This window comes from Lipotes vexillifer, unplaced genomic scaffold, assembly GCF_000442215.2.
Source record: "Lipotes vexillifer unplaced genomic scaffold, Lipotes_vexillifer_v1.1 scaffold1185, whole genome shotgun sequence".
In the NCBI taxonomy this organism is placed as follows: domain Eukaryota; kingdom Metazoa; phylum Chordata; class Mammalia; order Artiodactyla; family Lipotidae; genus Lipotes; species Lipotes vexillifer.
Genome location: NW_006769793.1, coordinates 90,371 through 96,370, shown reverse-complemented (window position 1 = coordinate 96,370; position 6,000 = coordinate 90,371). Strand labels below are relative to the sequence as shown.

General features: G+C 39.4%; 1 pseudogene; it reads right to left on the bottom strand.

Moving 5' to 3' along the window:
• Window positions 1–2,041: 2,041 nt before the first annotated feature.
• The window catches only part of LOC103074634 (RAD52 motif-containing protein 1-like), a 47,725-nt pseudogene continuing 43,766 nt past the window's right edge, over window positions 2,042–6,000 (bottom strand).

Sequence of the window (6,000 nt, the reverse complement as noted above, 5' to 3'; positions counted from 1 at the left end):
GTTTTGATTCTTTGGTCACCCTGAAGCCTGTATTCATGGCCTACCAGGGTTTGTTATAAACTCACATATCATTACATACTATTTAGGACAAAAAGTGCCTTTCAGCTATTTGGGAATAGTATGAGTCATGTCTACTGGCTTCTTAGGATTTCTCTTGTGGGCCCATCATATGTTTACCATAGGGATAACTATCAACTCAGGAGCATACTTTGCATCAGCTACCGTAATTACTTCTATCCCTACAGGAGTAAAAGTATCTAGCTGATTAGCAACCTCTTTCTTTAATTTTTCTTTTTTCTTTTTTCTTTTTTTTTGGCTGCGTTGGGTCTTGGTTGCTGCACGTGGGTTTTCTCTGCTTGCGATGAGCGGCAGCTACTCTTCGTTGCGATGTGCGGCCTTTTCATTGCAGTGGCTTCTGTTGTTGCAGAGCACGGCCTCTAGGCACGTGGGCTTCAGTAGTTGTGGCTCGCGGGCTCTAGAGGGCAGGCTCAGTAGTTGCGTCGCATGGGCTTTTTGCTCTACGGCATGTGGAATCTTCCCAGACGAAGCCTTGAACCCGTGTCCGAATTATTAACCACTGCATCATCAGGGAAGTCCCTGGTTAGCAACTGTTCACGGAGGTAATACTGTATGACCTCCCACTATATTATGAGTTTTAGGCTTTAGTTTTTCTTTCTACAGTAGGTGGTTTGGCAGGAATCATCTTAGCCAACTCATCCCCAGACATTGTCCTCTAGGATACATACTGTGTAGTAGCACACTTCCATGACCTAATGTCCATGGGAGCAGTCTTCACTATTATAGGAGGCTTCCTACACTGATTCCCACTATTCTCATGTTATACAGTTAACTCAGCATGAGCAAAAATTCACTTTACAAGTATATTTGTAGTAGTAAATATGACTTCCTGCAGCACTTTCTTGGCCTCTCAGGGATGCCACTACGTTAGTCTGTGTACCCTGAGGCACACACAACATGAAGTATTTTGTCTTTAGGCTCATTCATCTCAGTAGCAGCGGTAATGCTAATAGTCTTCATACTTTGAAAAGCATTTGCATCTAAACAAGAAGTCTTAGCAGTGGAAACTGCTACTCCTAACCTAGAATGGTTACACAAATGCCCTACATCATATCCTATGTTTCAAGATCCTACCTATGTAAATGTAAAATAAGGAAGGACTCAAGTCCTTTTCAACTAGTTTCAAGCCAACACCATAATGATTATGTCTTTCTCAATAAATGAGATAAAAGTAAAAAGTGATGTAGCTTTGTCAAAGTTAAATCATAGGCTAAAGTCCTGTATTATCACTAAGGCATATCAATTTCATCTAGGCTCTCAAGACACAACATCACCGATTATGGAAGAACTTTTACGCTTTCATCATCACACAATAGTGATTTTTAAAATAAGTTCTCTAGTCCTCTATATTATTTCACTAATACTGACATCTAAACTAACTCATATATATACAATAGATGCACAGGTAGAGAAAATGTGAACAATTTACTAGCCATTACTGTAATCTTAGCTGCTCTATCATCATTGTGAATCCTTTACATGATACATGAAATCAATAACTCTTCCCAAACCATAAAAAAACTATGGGTCAGTAATGATGCTGAAGCTACAAATACACAGATTATGAAGATTTAAATGTTGACTCCTCTGTAATCCCCACATCAGAGCTAAAACCAGGAGAAAAATGACTAATAGAAATCAACAACAGAGTAGTTAGAGATAGACATTGAATATTAGTTAGTTTCATCTGAAATTGTTGTACACCCCTGAGCTGTTCCTTCTCAGGTCTAAAAAGAGCTGCTATCCCAGGATGCCAGAATTAAAGAATCCTAATATCAACAGGACCAGGCCTATGCTGTGAACAAGTTATTCCACCACCCCTACAGAATTTGTTCTTGTCATTGTTCACATTTGAGCCATTCTAATGGGTGTCTCCAGCAGCCCAGTGGTGGAGGGGAGTGGGAAGGATGCAGAGCTTCCTGAGGAAACCACAGGACCTGGCATTCTGGGAAATTCAAAAGTGCTAGTCCAGTTCTGGCAATCTGAACTCTTCCTTCTCAAAGCTGAAGTCTGAGAGACATTCTTGCTCCCTTTGGTCACACGGCTGACAAGAAAAGTAGCTGACCTGCAAAATGAGCACCGGTTAGGGTGGTGGAAGGGGGACACTCCTTACAATTATGCTAAAATGTTGCCATTTCCTCCAAACTCTCAGTATTCACGTCTCATTATTCATTCACAACTGTGTTACTAAGGGTTACCACTGAATCAGTGATGACTCCAGAATTTCTGTAGGAGGGGTTTGGGGCAGATGAGCAATTCATTCTGGGAAAGAGAGTTTAAAACCAAGTCAATGGCCCTTTACATTAGCATGGCCCACCTTGTCTCAACAGAGCCATTATTCTAGAAAAAACTACAGTGTCACTTTTCAGAGGTCTACCCTGTGTGAACACATGGAGAAGACACTTAGAATGTTAAAGTCAGCATGTTAAGTAATTTTCTTGAAATACTGTAACTAACACCCACTTTACTTTCTTCACAGTCCTTTTCATAATCTATTTAATTTTAGTCCTTTTTAATTGTCTGGTACACCTTTAACACCTAAATTCCAAGAGAGAAGGAGCTTCATCTTATCTCCACTGCCTAGCACATAATGGTTCCTAAATGGAACTGATTCCAAGATTGGCTTCATTTAGGAGTGGATCTGTTGTTATGACCAGGTTTCCAAAATCTTTAGTATCAATACGAATCCTTTCCTCTCACATTTCACAGGAAGCTAGACTTCTTATAGCCCAAACATGGATACATTTCAAGTTTCCTTGAGTGATTTAAACTGAATTAAAATTAAAATAATTACTTTGTACAGGAAAAACTTTCAATGTTTTTTCATTTTTCAGAACATAACCACCTTTTCTTTCTCTACTTTCTTCTCTTCAAAACAAACTTTGCAACATTGGGGTGAGTTAAATAATCAGAAATCTAGCCAAAAATTAAGCTCTCAATGACATGAAACACATTTTTTGCTCCTTTTAAATAAAAATCCTATATGCAGTACATTAATGTTTTCTTCCAGAAATTATGTTGACAACTTAATCCCTAATTCGAGGTATCCATATAACTGATTTACAGTAAGGTTCTTTGGCAAAATATTTAACACAAGATATATATGAGATGTTGAGATCTGGGTAATATACCTTACTTGAAAGGCATGAATAGTTTTTGAACAGTGTAGCATAATCACACTTACGACCATAGTTACTTTGTTCCCAAATCCCTGCAATTCTATTTGAGGGGAGTTCTAAAAGGCCTGTGTCTTCTCCTGTGTCCACAGCCGTAGACGTACACTGGTGGCCCTCAATCCTGCTCTCCAAACTTCAAATAAGGGACCAGAGACAAGGCTGAGGACTTGGAAAAGTCCTGGAAATTCCCTGCCTCAATATCACTTTCAGAGTTTCACCTTTTCCTAAGGAAGAAAGAGCTGAGTAGATATGCCAAAGTCTTCCAAATCCTGCTGGTTGTTTTGAATTATGGCTACACTGGCTGTGGACCCCTTGAGCTTTTATCTCCACATACTTGAATTAAATCCTGTAGCTTCTCTTCGGTCTAGCATCTGTGACCTGTTCACAGGGTCTATATGCCACAGCTGTTTTACCACTTTCTGTATTAAAGTTAACAAGGGTCAATTCATAAGTTTTCTTGTTCTAAAACTTCCTATATACAATGGTAGCACTGAATAATTAGACATTCTTTTGACTTCTAAAAGCAGAAAATAAGAGCATTTTCCTAGAAGTTCCCTCATCTGACACTTCAGTTTGTTTTTTTTTTTTTTTTTTTTTTGTTACGGGGGCCCCTCCCTGTTTTGGCCTCCCGTTGCGGAGCACAGGCTCCGGACCCACAGGCTCAGTGGCCATGGCTCACGGGCCCAGCTGCTCCGCGGCACATGGGATCTTCCTGGACTGGCCGGGGCACGAACCCGTGTCCCCTGCATCGGCAGGCGGACTCTCAACCACTGCGCCACCAGGGAAGCCCCGACACTTCAGTTTTTATCATAATTATTTGTGAAAACATATATAGAAGTATCAACTATGGTTCAAAACTTTTTGATCTTAGAAATAAGAACTAAGGAATAAGGACATAGAAATTAAAAGCTGTGGAAGCAAAAATGTTCAATCACAATACAATTAAATAGGAAAGCATTAGGTGGGGGTCAAAGTGAGTTCAAACCTGGGAGACATACCACTGGACTATAATAGATACTTCCTATTAGAAGCAAGGCAAGTGCCTACCCCTTGGGACCAAAATTCTACCAGATACAATGAACAAAGCTTTGGAGACAGAGACAGAGAGATAGAGCATTTGAACACTGCACCGGCAGAAACTGGCTCATGTACCCTTTGGACAATACAGCTTTCCTCAAGGCAAGCTAGAGCCACCAGGCTTTTTGATCTAAGGAGTTTTGTGTACATATAAGGAGTACCTTGGCATAATAGGCACAAACAACCCAGGCATTCACTTTGGTTCTTAAAGGTTGTTACCAAGAGTTGACAGCTGATGGAGATTCTGCCTGATGACCAGGGAAGTCAAACTTCACTGGAAGGACTGCCCAAGTTGGAAGGCCAAGACCAATCCAGGGTCAACTCTTACAAGCAAATAAGGTCTCTGACAACTTAGCTAGGTTTTCTCAGTCTCTCAGCCTGCAGGGCTGTGAAGCAGGGGAGCAATTCTGTTCCGGGAATCTACTAATCATAAAGTTTCCTTTGGGCACAGCCTGTGACATTCTCACCGTTTATAACTCGACAGGGAACACAATCAACGCTATTCAATAGCATGACCACTTTCAAGACTCACAAAAACGTAGCTGATTATTATATAAGAATCATATTCACCAAATATATCAGAAATGAAAACTGAAATTAAACTGATTCCAAAAACATAATCTAATAAACTCTTCAACAAGAAAACAACGGTAATAATAATAGTCAATATACTTTGCTTACTATGTTTCAGGCATAGTTCTAAGCTTTTTACATTCATCATCTCATTTACTCTTACAATATCCCCCATTTGGTGGGAAGCTGAATTACTAACCCTATTTGCAGATAAAGAAATTGCAGCTTAGAGATATTAAATACCTTCAAATGTCTCTGGCTAGAAAAACCTAAAATTGCAACAACAAGAACAACAAAATCTAAGAGACAAAGTTAGGACTCAAACACAGGTGTCCAAGGCTTATAATCACTACCCTATTCTGTATGATAAGCAAGCAATTGAAGAAGAACTGGATCAAACACTTTCTGTATGAACTGAGGCAAGTGATTTTACATCTAAACACTGGGGACAATAATATTTGCTGTTGTTTTTCTCATAAATGCCACAAAGAACAAATGTAAGACTCCTGCTGTGAAAGCATATGGTGAATGAAAGAATATGTAATGTTTTAGATAACCATTATTTTCATCCAGTTAATTTTTCAAATAAGTTTATTTGCTCACTGAAACTGAAGCACTTCAACAACAATCAAAAAGGTCTTACCTAAAACCACAATCAGCAATTTCTGGAATGCATCTGTCATAGCTTTCTGAACAGCAAGCTTCTGGGTTACCTTCCTTTTCATAAGGAATGATAATGACCCTAAATCCAACCAAAACAGATGAATTTAAAATGCCTATATGAATAAATGATTTCTAGGTTATACGTTTAAAACTAAAAATGCATCTGTGATTCTTAGATCATTATCTTAGTGATTAAGGGCAGGCACAACACTGGGTTATGGGTGAAAGTCTCCATTGCAGGTGTACCCTGGCATGGCATATTTTTACTGCTCAGACCTATTCTGGAAGTTCCTAACATATTAGATGGGAAATGCAAACCAAGAACGTGGCACAAATCTCATATTACTCACAGATTTCAAATAGACAAGCTGAGGCTACACTGCTACAGACCCTGCTCTCCTCTGCATAAAGGACTGGATTCATACAGTGAGAT